Source organism: Anolis sagrei, chromosome 1 (assembly GCF_037176765.1).
Source record: "Anolis sagrei isolate rAnoSag1 chromosome 1, rAnoSag1.mat, whole genome shotgun sequence".
NCBI lineage: Eukaryota > Metazoa > Chordata > Lepidosauria > Squamata > Dactyloidae > Anolis > Anolis sagrei.
The window spans coordinates 4262199-4281256 of record NC_090021.1 but is presented as its reverse complement, the minus strand read 5'-3'; the positions used below and the strand labels follow the sequence as shown (position 1 = coordinate 4281256).

Here is a 19058-nt window from a genome sequence, read left to right as displayed (position 1 = left end):
CAGGTCCATCGGCGACAGAACAGGCATGTTTTATTTGTTTATTTATTTACTCTATTTCTATCCCACTTTTCTCTACCCCGAAGGAGACTCAAGGCGGCTTTGCAAATGGCAACTATTTGATGCCTTTAGAGAACAACAATTAAATACATTCAAGTTAACATTTAAAAAAATTAAATTTGAGTTGAAAAGCACATTAAGACATATAAACATTATAATCACTATTAAGATCACGCCATCCATAGTTGTGATCTGGGGCCATTCCAAAAGTCATTGATCATACATGCATTATGTGTATCTGATTATCTTTATTTATTTCTTTACAGCATTTATATTCTGTCCTTCTCACTCCGAAGGGCACTCAGGGCAGATCACAACGCACACATACACGGCAAACATTCAGCGCTGTTTTTGACATACAAGACATACAGAGAGATACAGGCCGCTCAGCAGTTCTTCCACTTTGGATCCTGGAGGTTGCTGGAGGAGGAAAGAAATGTTTTTCTTTCTCATATTCTGTATGCAATTAATTCACTTAATAAAAACTTAGTTAAAATGAAAAGACAACACTATCCAAAAGAACTTCAATGATGTCTTAAACCCCAGCTGTATCTGCCTTTCCAGTCTCTGATATTCTGACCCTTCTAAATCCACTTTTCGCAAACACATTTTTTAATTAGGAAAAAGAGAAACAACACAGTAATATACAGGGTTAGTCAAAATGAATAGGCCAATAAGAAAATTAATTTTAGACGAATGTATGTTTATTGTAACCAAACTACAGCTACGTATCGACAGATAAATTATCAAAGTTTTGTCTCACCTTCAGAGATGTTCGATATGGGCGCCCCGTGTGACACGGCAGACGTCCAAGCGATAGTCCAGTTCATTCCACATCCGTTGCAGCACATCCGACGTAATGGCATCGAATGCAGCACATATGCGCTGTTTTAAGTCGTCCAAGGTCAGCGGTAATGGAGGTCGGAACACAGTGTCTTTCACATACCCCAATGGAATGTCGATGAGGTGGTTCCTTGCCATACTTGGCTCGAAATTCTCGCTGGACCGTAATTACTGACATTGTTTTAGCAAATGTCATCACACAAAACGCCTTCTCTTTGCCTGATTCCGCCATTTTGAAAACAGCGACTCCTAGCGACGCCTAGCGGCATTAACGTACATGTGTGTTGCTCAAAAAAAACTTTGATAGTTTATCTGTCGCTACGTAGCTGTGGTTTGGTTACAGTAAACATACATTCGGGTACAATTAATTTTCTTATTGGCCTATTCATTTTGACTAACCCTGTATATATGCTCAAATTATACAGTACATTGAATGGCCACCACAACCAAATACAAAAATATATTTTTAAAAAAACACACCAATAAAACACACCTATATAGATACACAAAGTATTCTAACAAACAAATCAACAAACAGACTTGGATCCTAAGTAAGAACTCCACACTGAGTTGATTGTATCCCTCATTATTCGATTCCCCTTAGATAATCCTATGTAAGTCCACTTCTGCTTTTGACAACACTCTTCTAAATTCATAAATCCAATTAACTAACATTTGCTCCTGTTGTTGTTGTTGTGAAAAAGTAATAAACAAGTCCCAATCTTTCTCGAAGATGCTCAAAGGTTTCCCTTGAATCAGCAGAGTCACTCTGTCCATCTCTGATCGCTCGCAGATGTTCTTCAGTCATTCTTTTCGTGTGGGATAATGACTTCTTACCATCTCTGAGGATAAATGGTGCTTGCTGCAGTTATCAGCTAGGCAGGAAGGCACAGTTAAAGCCCTCCCAACAGACAGCCATGCAATCTCAGCTCAAAGCCCTCCAGAGTTGACTCCAGACTCCTTGGACCAAAACTGTGGCACAACTGATTGGAATCAGCTGCCTTAAGATCACTACTGACCAAAAGGTCATGAGTTCAAAGCCAGCCCAGGTCAGAGTGAGCTCCTGACCATTTGTCTAGCTTGCTGTCAATCTTTGCAGCCCAAAAGACAGTTACATCTGTCAAGTAGGAAATTTAGGTACCACTTAAATTTAACTAATTTCCGACGCCATAAAATCTTCAGCAAGCAAGCAAAGAATGAGGTAGTACTCCATCAGTGTCTCAAATGGACGGTGGAGCAACAGCTCCCCTGGTGGTCAGAATACCCTCATGAAAGCTGGAATGTTAAATAGCCTATTTATGTCAGTTTATATAGGCAGTCTATACTTCACTGGGATTGTACGGGACCCCCAAATAGTATTTAGTCCAGCCCCCCTTCAACCAGCCAGAAAGGCACAGTCAAAGCACCCATGGAAGGCTCTGCAGCCTCTGCTTAAAAACATTTAGAGAGCTCTAATAATTACAGAAGGGGAATGCTGGTGTGTTCAAGTGTAGGTTTTGTTACAACTTTTGTTATTTGCACAATAATGACCTGAATTATTTGAGAAAATAAAATCTGTTGATACAATCAAATAAAATCTGGATCCGCTATAGAGGAAACGACACAAGAATTGTTTATACAGTAGAGTGTATATTAAACCAATATTTCTATATAATTATTTTATACTTATATCAAAATCTTATAAGGGGTTGGTTTCAGCTTGAATTATCAGTGATGCACTTTCCACACTCCAGGCATTTATAGGGTTTCTGCCCAATGTGAGTCGTTTGATGCACAAGTACACCTGAATTATGTGTGAAGCTCTGTCCACACTCCAAGCATGCATAGGATTTCTCCCCAGTGTGAGTCCTTTGATGTGAACATAGATTTCTACCATGAGTGAAGTTCTGTCCACTCTCCAGGCGTGCATAGGGTTTCTCCCCAGTAAGAGTCCTTTGATGTAAACGTAGACCTCAATTATGAGTGAAGCACTGTCCACCCACCAGGCATTTAGAGCATTTCTCCCCAGAGTCCTTCGATACAAACGTAGAGTTGAATTATGAGTAAAGCTCTTTCCACACTCCATGCATTTCTAGAGTTTCTCAGTAGCGTGGATCCTTTGGTGCAAACATAGACTTGAATTACGAGTGAAGCTTTGTCCACATCTGTGCATTTATAGGGTTTCTCCCCAGTGTGAGTAATCTGATGTGAATGTATAAGTCCACTTTCAGTGAAACCCTTTCCTCACTCCAGGCATGTACAAGCTTTCTCGCCAATGTGAATCTTTTGATGTGCACCTAGACTTGAACTCTGAGGGAAGCTCTTTCCACACTCGAGGCACTTATAGGGTTTCTCCCCAGTGTGAGTCCTTTGATGCACACGTAGACTTCCATTCCCTCTGAAGCTCTTTCCACACTCCAGGCATTTATAGGGTTTCTCCCCAGTGTGGGTCCTTCGATGCGAACGTAGACTTCCATTCTCACTGAAACTTTTTCCACACTCGAGGCATGCATAGGGTTTCTCCCCAGTGTGAGTCCTTTGATGCACACGTAGACTTCCATTCTCACTGAAGCTTTTTCCACACTCCAGGCATGCATAGGGTTTCTCCCCAGTGTGAGTCCTTTGGTGCACACGTAGTTGTGAACTACGAGAGAAGCTCTTTTCACACTCCAGGCATTTATAGGGTTTCTCCCCAGTGTGAGTCCTTTGATGCACACGTAGACTTCCATTCCCTCTGAAGCTCTTTCCACACTCCAGGCATGTATAGGGTTTCTCCCCAGTGTGAGTCCTTTGATGCACACGTAGATTTGAACTCTGAGTGAAGCTCTGTCCACATGCTAGGCATGCATAAGGTTTCTCCCCAGTGTGAGTCCTTTGATGCACACGTAGACTTCCATTCTCACTGAAGCTCACTCCACACTCCAGGCATTTATATGGTTTCTCCCCAGTGTGAGTCCTTTGATGCACACGTAGACTTCCATTCCCACTGAAGCTTTGTCCACACTCCAGGCATTTATAGGGTTTCTCACCAGTGTGAGTCCTTTCATGCACACATAGATGTGTTTGCTGCGAAAAGCTCTGTCCACACTTCAGGCATTTATAGGGTTTCTCCCCAGTGTGGGTCCTTCGATGCGAACATAGACTTCCATTCTCACTGAAGCTTTTTCCACACTCGAGGCATGCATAGGGTTTCTCCCCAGTGTGAGTCCTTTGATGCACACGTAGACTTCCATTTTCACTGAAGCTTTGTCCACACTCCAGGCATTTATAGGGTTTCTCCCCAGTGTGAGTCCTTTGATGCACACGTAGACTTCCATTCTCACTGAAGCTTTTTCCACACTCGAGGCATGCATAGGGTTTCTCCCCAGAGTGAGTCCTTTGATGCACACGTAGACTTCCATTCTCACTGAAGCTTCTTCCACACTCCAGGCATGCATAGGGTTTCTCCCCAGTGTGAGTCCTTTGGTGCACACGTAGATGTGAACTACAAGAGAAGCTCTTTCCACACTCCAGGCATTTATAGGGTTTCTCCCCAGTGTGAGTCCTTTGATGCACACGTAGATGTGAACTACGAGAGAAGCTCTTTCCACACTCCAGGCATTTATAGGGTTTCTCCCCAGTGTGAGTCCTTTGATGCACACGTAGCTTTCCATTCTCACTGAAATTCTTTCCACACTCTAGGCATGAATAGGGTTTCTCCCCAGTGTGAGTCCTTTGATGCACACGTAGACCCGAATTATGAGTGAAGCTCTTTCCACACTCCCCGCATTTATAGGGTTTCTCCCCAGTGTGATTCATTTGATGTGAACGTAGACTTGAACTATGAGTGAAGCTCTGTCCACATTCCAGACACTTATAGGGTTTCTCCCCAATGTGAGTCCTTTCATGTTGCTGTAGATGATGCCTCTGAGTAAAACTCTTTCCACACTCCAGGCATTTCAATGCTTTCTCCTCCATGTCAACAGTGATATGGGTGTTGAATTGCAGTACAGATACTTGGCGCTACTTTTTTCCTGTATTATCTGTAAGTGAAGTCAAGAATCGGCAAGATCATCACCTTGAGATTATTCCTTCCTTCTTCCTATATTAATGTTTTCCTTACTGCACCCAAGAGTTGGCTCCACAGAGTCCTCATTTCCCTGGTGAAGAAAGAAGCAAAAGATCAGTGATGAAAGACAGAAACCTTCTTTACCTGCAAGATTTCCCCCTTTTCCCTTCATGGTTCATGTTGAAAATGGGAATACCAAGAAATTCAGACATCAGGGTCTCAAACACATACACAGATGCCAAAAAAAGGCAATCACTGATTCTTAAACAAGAAGGGAATGAATCCAGAAAGAAAGAAACATGTGAAAACTGGATAAAACCATGGCCCACGCTGTATCAAATGCAATAAGAAAGCGACTCCCAACTTTAAAACAGTGCCTAAGAGACACCTGGCGCCTCTCGTGAAGGATGTGAATACATTACTTTCTACTGTCCAAATAACACCCATTGAACAAACAAACCAGTTTGCCTACAGTACAGCAGTGATAGTAACAGAAGAGCTTGGGCTCCTACAACCAAGGCAGCCTCCGAGAAAATCGACTGGAAAACCAAAATGGAAGGTCAGGTTGGAGTTGAAAATCAAAAATCTACGATCAGATGCAGTAACCTGAAAAATATGAAGGAGAAGAAACTGAAGAATGACAAAATCAAGCGGTATCTGATCAGAAAGTACTGGCTGAACACCAGAAAAATTGAAGAAGCTTTGGAAATTGTGAAAGAACAAATTACAGCAACAGCCAGAAAAACTGAAAGATATGAAGCCAGAATCATCCAGTACAAAAATGCCTTTGACTCACTCCCAAACAGCTGTATCATCAAGTGCCTAGACACCATCGGCATTTGTAAAAATGTGGGCACTTTTATTGAAAATATGATGAAGCACTGGAAAACTGAACTGTTTGTTGGAAATGAAAACTATGGACTTGTCAAGATGAGGAGAGGAATCTTCCAGGGAGACTCATTGTCCCCACTGCTCTTCATCATTGCCATGATCCCTCTGTCAACAACCTTACAAAAAACAAACCTGGGATATCAAACATCTAAGAAATCTCACAAAATTTCACATCTGCTGTACATGGATGACCTGAAGCTGTATGGGAAAACCGAAATCCAGTCACTGTCCGAATCTTTAGCACCGATATCAACATGGGGCTTGGTTCGGACAAATGTTCGACAGTGGCACTGAAGAAGGGAAAAATCATTGAAAGTGAGGGCATAAATATGCCCAATGGCCAAGCAATCAAGTGTCACCAGCAAGAGGCCTATAAATATCTGGACATACTACAGCTGGACAACACTGAACATGTGAAAACGGTGGTCAGCAAAGAATACATTCAAAGGTTTAGAAAAATTCTGAAAAGCAAGCTCAATGGAGGCAATACCATCAAGACCATAAACACCTGGGCCATACCTGTCATAAGATACACTGCTGGCATCATAAACTGGACGCAGGCAGAACTGGACAATTTGGACAGAAAAACAAGAAAACTCATATGACCATTCATAATTCACTGCATCCTCTCAGTGATGTTGATTGGCTCTATCTGACTAGAAAGTCTGGTGGCAGAGGACTCTTACAAATCAAACAAGCAGTCAAAGAAGAAAAACACGCCCTGGAAGAATATGTCAAGGAAAGCCAAGATCCTGCCTTAATTGAAGTCAATAATCGGAACATTCTCAAATCACAGCAGACAAATAACCAGTACAAGAAAACCGCACTACAAACCAGAGCTGACAGCTGGCAGAACAAAGCCTTGCATGGGCAGTTCCTTGACAAACTTGAAGGAAAATTTGACAAGGAGAAGACCTGGTTATGGCTCACGAATGGAACACGGAAGAAGAAGGCAGAGGGCCTGGTTCTTGCAGCCCAGGAGCAAGCCATCAGGACCAATGCCATTAAGGCCAGGATTGAAAAATCAGCTGATGACCTAAAATGCAGACTGTGCAAGGAAGCGGATGAAACCATGGGCCATATCTTCAGCTGTTGTAAGAAAATCTCACAGACAGACTACAAACAGAGGCACAACTCTGGGGCCCAAATGATTCACTGGAACTTATGTCACAAGTACCACCTGCTGGCAGTAAAAATTGGTGGGATCATAAACCCGCAAAGCTTATGGAAAATGAACACGCAAAAGTACTGTGGGACTTTTGAATCCAGACTGACAAAGTTTTGGAACACAATACACCAGACATCACGATTGTGGGAAAGAAAAAAGTTTGGATTATTGATGTTGCCATACCATGTGACAGTCGCATTGAGGAAAAACAACAGAAAAAACTCAGCCGTTATCAGGACCTCAAAATCGAACTGCAAAGGCTCTGGCATAAACCAGTACAGGTGGTCCCAGTGGTCATCAGCACACTGGGTGCCATGCCAAAAGATCTCAGCCGGCATTTGGAAACAATAAACATTGACAAAATCACAATCTGTCAACTGCAAAAGGCCACCTGACTTGGATCTGCGCGCATCATTCGAAAATACATCACACAGTTCTAGATGCTTGGGAAGCGACTTGTGATTTTGTGATATGAAATCCAGCATAGAGATCTCGTTTGCTGTGACATATGTGTAATAATAATAATTTATTGATAACCCACCCTCTCTCTCCGAGGGAGCTCAGGGTGGTTCCAGGCAATAACAAAAATGGCAAACGTTCAATGCCAAGAACAGCCGCATAGCAATAAAGACATAAACAAGGAATAAAATGATCTCAACTTGTAATTCATAAAACCAAGCAAAAATTAGCCGAGAATTAAATTAGGTAAACATAATGTAACACAAGGAATGATGCAAATTAAACACAATACATTAAAATAAAATAGTATAATGTATTGTCGAAGGCTTTCATGGCTGGAATCACTAGGTTCTTGTGGGTTTTTTCGGGCTATAGAGCCATGTTCTAGAGGCATTTCTCCTGACGTTTCGCCTGCATCTATGGCAAGCATCCTCAGAGGTAGTGAGGTCTGTTGGAATTGGGGAAAAAAGGGGTTTATATATCTGTGGAATGGCTGGGGTGGGGCAAGGAGCTCTTCTCTGCTGGAGCTAGGTGTGAATGTTTCAGCTGATCACCTTCATTAGCATTTGAAGGCCTGCCTGAGCCTGGGATAATCTCTTGCTGGGAGGTGTTAATCTCTGCTGTTTTGCTGTTGTAATTTTAGAGTTTTAAACAAGGAATAAAATGATCTCAACTTGTAATTCATAAAACCAACCAAAAATTAGCCGAGAATTAAATTAGGTAAACGTAATGTAACACAAGGAGTGATGCAAATTAAACACAATACATTAAAATAAAATAGTATAGCACGTCTAGCGGGCTGAGGTAGATCAATGGGAGGATATATGCAAAAGGTCATTAATCCTCCTCCTCCTCCTCCTCTCCCTAAGCTAGATTGCAGAGATAGGTTTTTCAAAGGAGGAAAAGGGGGGCATTCTTTTTTCTTTTGAAAAAGATTTTATCTGGCAATGTATTTTTAAGGGATACATACGCATACAAAGACAGCCCACCCCCTCCATGGCATGTTCCCTCGAGGGCCGTATTCTCTTCAGCTTCTGAGTCTGGCTGAGAAGCAGAGAAGGGAGACCAAAAGCCAGCTTCCTTATTTTTCCTTCTCAGGGAACTGAGGGGAATGTCCCCACTCTCCCTGATTTCCACGGCCATAGAGACTGCTCCAAGCAACAAGCAGGGAGACACACACTTTTATTTCCGGCTCCCCTTAATGATGGCAATGGCTCCTAGGGACCGCTCGCCACAAGAAAGGCCCTTTCTGTGTGGCAGTCATTAGAGAAAAAAGTAATTAGGAATTAATGGAATTAATGAAGAAGTCTTACCTTAAAAGCTTACCTGTCCGTTCTTGAGGCTGGGAAGCAGAGAATTCCCAGATGGAAATAGAACTAGAATAAGGAAGGAGCCATATCTTAAGTCAATATTTGAGGAAGCCAAGGCTATGTGCTAAATGTGGAAGGTCAGAGAATTGGCTCTACAGGTAAATCGATAATTATTGATCCAAAACTAGGACATTTGAAGATATGGTACAACAGCGCCATCTATCCTCCATCTGATGTAAATAGCAGGTAATTCAGTCCTATGATATTCTAATAAGAATATAGGAAAATAATGTATTGTGATTACAGATGAATTAATAAGGGAAATGCTTGCTTTGAATAAGTTAAAGATACATATATGAAGATATATGGAGTTGTATATGTGTGAAGAGATATATGAAGTTAAGATTCACTTTTATGTAATTCATTTGGGAACGTGGCTGATCAGCTGATGAAAAGGGGAGCAGTGGAAATTATAGTATCTTGTCAACAAATGTTCTTGGCCGCGGTTTCTCGAGGACAAATTGATAATGATTAGATTGTTAAATGTCAAGACCCATATGCGCATGTGCAAACTAGGTAATTCTGCCTATAAATACTGGATGCTTTGGGGTAGTGCTCTGTGCCACATCAGCCATTTTTGGAAGCTGGAGCACCCTTACCCTGGGTAAGCATTAAATTCTGTGAACTTGCAAAAGCTGTCTCTGTCTCTTCCTTCTTCACTGATCTCCTGGATTCTTGGAAATTGGGGACCCTCCCGTAACATCTGGTTGAAAGGAAGGGGGGAAAGTGCCCCACTTGAAAACTCAAGCCAAGCCTCGAACACCACCTCCAGTCCATTCAACTACAGACTGAACTTGCAAAACACGAAACACTTTTGCTGGACATAGAATATTTACAGATATTGTTTTTATATAATGAGAGAGCTGAAGCACTTTTTAAGTTTCTATTTCCCCCCCAATACGTTTTTAGTGTTTGGTATTGGATTCAAAAGGGAATCTCGTGCTACCTTTTTAATACTGTATCATTGGAAAATGAGATGGAAAATGTGATGGCACTGAGTGGATCCTTATTCACGGCCATCTTCCTGATTGACAGGCAGATCTTCAGAATCCCGTCTCTGCCAGGAGTATGGAAAGCAAGATTTTAACCTGTTAAGTTTGGGACACAAATTAAAGGGGAAAACCTTCATAGGCTTGGCATCAAGTTAGAAAGCTGAGTCTTCACTAGACTACATGATTTATAATCTCAGCCCAGGAGGAATTTAAGAGATACAGCCTAAGCTTAAGGAGTTCTCCCTTTTGAGAACAATGGCACAATATGTGGAAAGCCTGGAACCCGAGAAGTGAGAGCTACCCATCAACATGGACCTTTTACCAGTTACTTCATAGTCTTTCTACCAGTGAAGAAAGAAGGCACTTATGGCACAGTGGATGAAGAATTTTTAAAATGCAACTTTACTTCCATATAGCATTTAATAATAATAATAATAATAATAATAATAATAATAATACTTGATTTATATCCTGCCACCATCTCCCCAAGGGGACTCGGAGCGGCTTACGTGAGGCCAAGCCCCACAACACATCAATAAAACAAAATAGTGGACGAACACAGAGAGTGCTCACTAATGCTTCCTCTTCATCTTGGAAAAAAGTGACGAGCGGAGTGCCGCAGGGTTCCGTCCTGGGCCCGGTCCTGTTCAACATCTTTATTAATGACTTAGATGAAGGGCTAGAAGGCAGGATCATCAAGTTTGCAGACGACACCAAATTGGGAGGGAGAGCCAATAGTCCAGAGGACAGGAGCAGGATTCAAAACGATCTTGACAGATTAGAGAGATGGACCAAAACTAACAAAATGAAGTTCAACAGTGACAAATGCAAGATACTCCACTTTGGCAGAAAAAATGAAATGCAAAGATACAGAATGGGGGACAATGCCTGGCTCGAGAGCAGTACGTGTGAAAAAGATCTTGGAGTCCTCGTGGACAACAAGTTAAACATGAGCCAGGAATGTGATGTGGCGGCAAAAAAAGCCAATGGGATTTTGGCCTGCATCAATAGGAGCCTAGTGTCTAGATCTAGGGAAGTAATGCTCCCCATGCTCTATTCCGCTTTGGTTAGACCACACCTGGAATACTGTGTCCAATTCTGGGCACCACAATTCAAGAGAGATATTGACAAGCTGGAATGTGTCCAGAGGAGGGCGACTAAAATGATCAAGGGTCTGGAGAACAAGCCCTATGAGGAGCGGCTTAGGGAACTGGGCATGTTTAGCCTGAAGAAGAGAAGGCTGAGAGGAGATATGATAGCCATGTATAAATATGTGAGAGGAAGCCACAGGGAGGAGGAGGGAGCAAGCTTGTTTTCTGCTTCCTTGGAGACTAGGACGCAATGGAACAATGGCTTCAAACTACAAGAGAGGAGATTCCATCTGAATATGAGGAAGAACTTCCTGACTGTGAGAGCCGTTCAGCAGTGGAACTCTCTGCCCCGGAGCGTGGTGGACGCTCCTTCTTTGGAAGCTTTTAAGCAGAGGCTGGATGGCCATTTGTCAGGGGTGATTTGAATGCAATATTCCTGCTTCTTGGCAGGGGGTTGGACTGGATGGCCCATGAGGTCTCTTCCAACTCTTTGATTCTATGATTCTATGCTTCTACAATAAGCAAAAACAATACAATTAATATAACACACATATAAACAATAACACGCAAGGATTAAAAAAACCTATGGCCAGGCCAAATGTAGTAATTTAAAAATTAAAAAATAAACGCTGGGCATGAACAGAGGTAGGATGGACCTGGTAGGAGGGTTTTGAAAGAAAAGAAGGGAGAGCCACCTAAATAATGAGTAAAGTGCTTCTGAGGACATTTTGCTGGGAATTATTTCCTTATTCAGGGAAGGCACGTTTGCTATTGGATGTTGATATAATACGTTAGAGCACGAAGAATAAAGGTTTCAATTATGTTGTTGACAACGATACCGTCTCCCAAAGCAGTTACTCTACTCTCAACTCGGAAATGGTACTTGTGGTCCCTGAATGGCATTCACCTGGAACCAATCAATTGTTACAAATATCTAGGCCAGTGGTTCTCAACATGGGGTCCCGAGATGTTTTTGGCCTACAACTCCCAGAAGTCCTAGCCAATTTACAAGCTGTTAGGATTTCTGGGAGTTGAAGACCAAAAACATCTCGGGACCCCAGGTTGAGAACCACTGATCTAGGCCTTATGTTCTCGTCACCTGGCGCCTGGGCTAACCACATTCCTCACAGGATACAAAGAGCAACAAAAGCAGCAGGTTCCATTTATAAGCTGTCCCATCCCAGAGACCCAGGCACAATCAGACCTGCCCTGGAAGTCTTTCAGACAAAAATAATGCCAATGCTTATATTTGGGGCTGAAATTTGGGGGCAAGTCAATTGGACCAAGATGGAAGCCTTCCAAGTGAAGCAGCTACACACCCTCCTGGGCCTTTCCAGAACAACGTTGAAGGCGGGGGTAAAGGCGGAGCTAGGAATGCCCCCAGTCAAAGCTCAAATCCTAATGAGGCAATTCAATTACTCCTCAAAAATAAACCAGACGAATCCCAATAGACTTCCACGCCTATGTCTCCCAGCAGACAAGGGGAATGCCACAGTACACGACAATTCAAGGAGAAGGTCAGAGAACTCCTGGACCCTACTATATACAGAAAACTTAAACAAGACCCAACTGCCAAAATAACCAGGAAAACCAACACTCTGATTAAGAACTCCTCAATCAAGTTCGACATATGACAACAGCTACGTAAATCGGAAGCCCTTCCACCTAGACTTTATGGACTCCCAAAAATCCATAAGGACTCCACCCCACTCAGACTCATTGTGAGTGCCATTGGATCCCCCACGTACGACTTGGCAAAATTTCTTGTGGACAGTTACAAAGACATATTGGGCTCACTACACACTACATCAAGGACTCAGACCACTTCATAGAAAAAAATCAGCAATCTCAAGCTGAATACCAACGACAAAGTGATCAGCTTGTGGTGTCTCTATTGACCATGGTCCCGGTAGCAGACACCATGGCACTAATCAATCAGAAGTTCCCAAAAGACATCATGGCTCTGTTCCACCATTGCCTCACCACCAACTACTTTCAGTGGGAAAAGGAATTCTACGACCAGAAAGATGGAGTAGCTATGGGGAGCCCTCAATATGGTTCAGATATGTGGATGACACCTTCACCATTTGGAGCCATGGAGAAGAAGAACTCAACAGGTTCCTGGACCATCTTAACAGCATCCACCCAAACATCCAGTTCACCATGGAAAAAGAAAATGAAGGATGAATACCCACGACGAACTTCCGGTTGGTGGCCGTATGATGGCGGACGTGCTTTGAAGCCCTCTAAGCGAGGTTTCAGAGCAACCAGGTTTTTGCGAAGTCAGGGGGACCGCACCCCTCCCATGTCGATGGTCGGAGGTCGCAGAGGCTATACCCAAGTAGCAAAGGGGAGCCCTCTCACTCCGGTCATAGCTAATTTCTACATGGAACACTTTGAAAAACAAGCCCTTGAAACAGCAACAAAAAAGCCCACAATATGGTTCAGATATGTGGATGACACCTTCACCATTTGGAGCCATGGAGAAGAAGAACTCAACAGGTTCCTGGACCGTCTTAACAGCATCCACCCAAACATCCAGTTCACCATGGAAAAAGAAAATGAAGGAAGACTGCCTTTTCTAGATGTCCTAGTCATCTGTAAACCAGATCAACAATTGGGTCACACCATCTACAGAAAACCCACACACACAGATAGATATCTACATAAAAACTCCAACCATCACCCAGGTCAAAAAAGAAGCCCCATTAAAGCCTTGGCAGACTGTGCAAAAAGAATCTGCGAACCCCACCTCCTCCAAGATGAACTGAACCACCTCAACTGGGCTCTCCAGGCCAATGGAGACTCCACCTCAGACATCAGAAGAGCAGCAAGACCAAGAACAAGCCACAAGAGTCAAGACAAAGATCCACCCAGAGGAAAAGTGCTATTGCCATACAACAAGGGAACCACTCACCACATAGGAAAGCTGATGAGGAAACACAACATACAAACTATCTATAGACCCACCAAGAAAATCCAACAAATGCTACATTCAGCAAAGGACAAGAGGGATCCTCTCACTTCTGCAGGAGTCTACCGTCTACCATGCAGCTGTGGACAAGTCTACATAGGGACCACCAAACACAGCATTGCCCAGAGACGCATCAAGGAACATAGAAGGCACTGCAGACTGATTTAACCAGAGAAGTCAGCCATAGCAGAGCACCTGGTGAACCAACCTGGACACAGCATATTATTTGAGAACACAGAAATGCTGGACCACTCTCACAACCACCATGTCAGACTACACAGAGAAGCCATTGAAATCCACAAGCATGTGGACAATTTCAACAGAAAGGAGGAAACCATGAAAATGAAAAAAAAAATCTGGCTACCAGTATTAAAAAAACCCTCTAAAATTACAACAGCAAAACAACAGAGAGGAAACAATCAGGGGCATCTAATCACATCTCAACAAAAGATTGCCCCAGGCACTGCCAGGCCATCCATCAAGTGCTAATCAACCTACAACAACCTATTTGTGTATATTTATGTGTGTTTGCATATATATATGTGGTACTGTGCATGCTTTGTAATGTATTTTTTATTTATTTTTGGCTTTTAAGTCTCTTATGCTGTGTTTTTCAGTGTTTTTATGAGTGAGTCACTTGTTGGCCTGTTAGGTGTCTTGTATCCAAATTTGGTGTCAATTCGTCCAGAGGTTTTTGGGTTATATCAATCCCACAAACTAATATTACACACACACACACACACACACACACACATATATATATATAGAGAGAGAGAGAGAGAGAGTGAGTAAAGGTTTTAACCTCACATTGTCCAGTCATGTCCAGCTCTGGGGGTTGGTGCTCATCTTCATTTCTAAGCTGAAGAGCCGTTACCTTCCTGCCTGGAGTGGTACCTATTGATTGACTCACATTTGAATGTTTTTGAACTGCTAGATTGGCAGAAACTGGGGCTAACAGCAGGAACTCATGCCGCTCCCCAAATCCGAACCTGCAACCTTTTGATCAGCAAGTTCCGCAGCTCAGCGGTTTAACCCACAGCGCCACCAGGGCCTCCATATAAATATGATTAAATATATATATAAATATGTATTTTAAACCATATTTTATTACGGTATAAACACAAATCAGCAAAGCATATTCCAAATGTCACAAGCATAAATCCCGAGTAATTCAACAAACATTAATGGCATTACGCTAGTTTACACTGCAATATATATTTTATATATTTCTAATTATATTTATGTTTTCCTCCCTCCCTCCTCAACCACAGCATATTTCTACTAATCTTGCAGATCCAGCCACTGGTGATGTCTTTGTATTTTTTGTTTGATGTGATTGTTGGCTCCCCCATTTTTCACCCAGTTGAAGTAGACCTTCCATCGATTCGTAATGTTATTTTGTTTGTCCATTCTTGTTGCTTACTTAGCCATAATTACTCATAATATAGAAATATGTATGTGTGTGTGTATATATATAAACTTTCAAAAAGATTGCCTTTGCCTAGCGCAGTGGTTCTCAACCTGGGGTCCCCAGATGTTTTTGGCCTTCAAGTCCCAGAAATCCTAACAGCTGGTAAACTGACTGGGATTTCTGGGAGTTGTAGGCAAAAAACATCTGGGGACCCCAGGTTGAGAACCACTGGCCTAGCGTTATCTCCTCTTAACGGTTGGTGGGGACGAGGGACAAGGCCTTCTCGGTGGTGACCCCTCGGCTGTGGAACGCCCTTCCCACAGACATCAGATTGGCTCCCTCATTAATGGCATTTCAGAAGAAAGTGAAAACCTGGTTATTTGAACAGGCGAATTACAATGAATTATAGGAAATCGGAACAACAGATGAAGAGCTTGGATTATGATTTTAGTTATGAGACGCTAGTGAGTTGTTTATTGATGTTTATTGATGTTATTTGCTTAGTGTATTATTGTGTTAATTGTTTTTTAAATGGCTGTATGATGTTTGCATTGAATTTTTGCCGCTGTTCATTGTTAACCGCTTTGAGTCGCCTAATGGCTGAGAAGAGCGGTATACAAATAAAGTAAGTGTGATGGCACACCAGGAAGATCTAATGAGAAACCTAAATGTGTCTGGCTATTTTCCCAGTGACCATCGATATGCCCTAATTACTATAATTCCCCCAAAATAAAACTCTATAAACAAGATTAAGTTTAACAATAGTTTACTAAATAATCAAGGTAAATTACAACAATGTACAAAGGTGTAGATTGATTATGATGGTATAACTCTGAAGTAACAAATTACTATTTCTATGAGGTATTCTATAAACTATACACTATGGGGGATGATGTAACTATCTATCTATGACAAATATTATCTATCCTTTATTACATATATTATCTATGAACTATCTAACTATCTATAACTATTCTATGGCAAATACAAACTATCTATCTATAAACTCTAAGGCAAATACTATCTATAAGGCAAATACGGCTATAACTATTCTATGTATATTACTATCTATCTATAAGCTTTGGCAAATACGTGATTAGGATGGCCTGTTCAAATTGCTAGGCCAGACCAGACACTATTTGGCAACTGTCAACAAGCCAAGACCAACAAAGAATGGGAAACGAAGTTCTATAACCAGCCCATTCTGGCTCTGAGTCAGAATGGGCTGCACCAACCGAACTCGGCCTCTGGCTGCATTGCATGAGACACACAGGCAGGCCCACTATTACCAAAGGAGAACAACGCCAAGCATATAATTCACAGCTTGTACAAGACACAACACACAAAAATCGACAATAAACATATAACCAGTATTGTGAACCCAACATACTCACGTTTATTGTAGATTTTGGTGTATTGTATCTTGTACAAGCTGTGAAATACACGCTTGGTGTTGTTTCTCCTTTGGTAACAGTGGACCTGTGAGTCTTGTTGGTCTTTGGGAACCCATTTCCTTCTTTTTAATTTCTTTTTTTGTTTGCATTTTATGGAAAACACTCTCACTCCCATCAGGTCTGCCTGTGAAACCATTCCCATCATCATCCCGAGAAGAACTTACTTTCTCCCTGAGGCACTACAGCAGGGGTCAGGAACCTTTGGCTCTCCAGGTGTGGTGGACTTCAACTCCCACAATTCCTTGGGCCAAGGTAAGCCTTTGGGGCAAATGCCGAGCCTCAAGGAATTGTGGGAGTTGAAGTCCACCACACCTGGACAGCCGAGGGGGAGGCTCCCTCGAGAAGGGCCCGGATGTCTCTCTCTGTCTCTCTGGGCCTGGCCTCCAGGGAGGAAGGAAGGAAGGAAGGAATCCCTCAGGAAAGAGGAGGAGGAGGCCGCGGATGAGTCGGGAAAGGAAGGCCTGCCACCTCAGGCTGCCTTGGTCGAGTGGGAGGAGGCCCCAATGGGGAAGCAGAGGAGGAGGAGGAGGGCCAGAGAGGCTCCACAGCAACAACAACCACTCTCACCTGCTTCTCCTTCTTCCTTCCTTGTCTTCCTCGCAGAAATGGCGGCGGCGCAGGGGGCGGGGCCTGGGTGACGTCGGCGCCTCTGTGACGTACAGGGGGCGTGGCCACGGGCTCAGAAAGGGGCGGGGCATGCCCGACAAAAGGGGGCGGGGCTGGGTGGCCTTTGGGGTTCCCTAACTCCCTCCCTCCCTCCCTCCCCCTCGGGGCTTCTCTCCTCCTTCCTTCCTTCCTTTCCTTCCTTCTCTTTCCTTCCTTCCTTTCTTTCCTTTCCTTTCTTTCTTTCTTTCCTTCCTTCCTTCCTTCCTTTCCTTTCCTTCCTTCCTTTCCTTCCCTTCCTTTCTTTCCTTCCTTTCCTTTCCTTCCTTCCTTTCTTTCCTTTCCTTCCTTCCTTCCTTTCCTTCCTTCTCTTTCCTTCCTTCCTTCCTTCCTTCCTTTCTTTTCCTTTCCTTTCCTTCCTTTCCTTCCTTCCTTCCTTCCTTCCTTTCCCTTCCTTTCCTTCCTTCCTTCCCTTCCTTTCCTTTCCTTCCTTCCTTCCTTTCCTTCCCTTCCCCTCCCTTCCTTTCTCCCTTCCTTCCTTCCTTCCTTTCCTTCCTTCCTTTCCTTTCCTTCCTTCCCTTCCTTTCCTTCCCCTCCCTTCCTTCCTTTCTTTCCTTTCCTCCTTCTTTTCCTTCCTTCCTTTCCTTTCTTTCCTTCCTTCTTTCCTTCCTTCCCGTCCTTTCCTTTCCTTCCCCTCCCTTCCTTGCTTTCTTTCCTTCCTTCCTTTCCATCCTTCCTTTCCTTCCTTCCTTCCTTTCCTTTCCTTTCCTTTCCTTCCTTTCCTTTCCTTCCTTCCTTTCCATCCTTCCTTTCCCTTCCTCCCTCCCTCCCTCCTTCCCTCCCCCTCCCTCCTCGAGGGCTGCCAGGCTGTCTTGGCTGCAGGGAAGGTGCTGCCCTCCCTTCTCCATTGTCAGGATCAAACAGCTCTGAATCATAGAATCCTAGAATCAAAGAGTTGGAAGAGACCTCCTGGGCCATCCAGTCCAACCCCATTCTGCCAAGAAGCAGGAACGTTGCCTTCAAATCACCCCTGACAGATGACCATCCAGCCTCTGCTTAAAAGCTTCCAAAGAAGGAGCCTCCACCACACTCCCACTGGGGCAGAGAGTTCCACTGCTGAACGGCTCTCACAGTCAGGAAGTTCTTCCTCATGTTCAGGTGGGATCTCCTCTCTTGTAGTTTGAAGCCATTGTTCCATTGCGTCCTAGTCTCCAAGGAAGCAGAAAGGAAGCTTGCTCCCTCCTGCCTGTGGCTTCCTCTCACATATTTATACATGGCTATCATATCTCCTCTCAGCCTTCTCTTCTTCAGGCTAAACATGCCCAGCTCCTTAAGCCGCTCCTCATAGGGCTTGTTCTCCAGACCCTTGATCATTTTAGTCGCCCTCCTCTGGACACATTCCAGCTTGTCAATATCTCTCTTGAATTGTGGTGCCCAGAATTGGACACAATATTCCAGATGTGGTCTAACCAAAGCAGAATAGAGGGGTAGCATGACTTCCCTAGATCTAGACACTATGCTCCTATTGATGCAGGCCAAAATCCCATTGGCTTTTTTTGCCACCACATCACATTCCTGGCTCATGTTTAACTTGTTGTCCACGAGGACTCCAAGATCTTTTTCACACGTACTTCTCTTGAGCCAGGCATTGTCCCCCATTCTGTATCTTTGCATTTCGTTTTTCCTGCCAAAGTGGAGTATCTTGCATTTGTCACTGT

At 43.3% G+C, this 19058-nt stretch overlaps 1 pseudogene; it reads right to left on the bottom strand.

Moving 5' to 3' along the window:
- Positions 1 to 285: 285 nt before the first annotated feature.
- Positions 286 to 17612, bottom strand: LOC137097710 (zinc finger protein 585A-like; annotated as a pseudogene).
- Positions 17613 to 19058: the final 1446 nt, after the last annotated feature.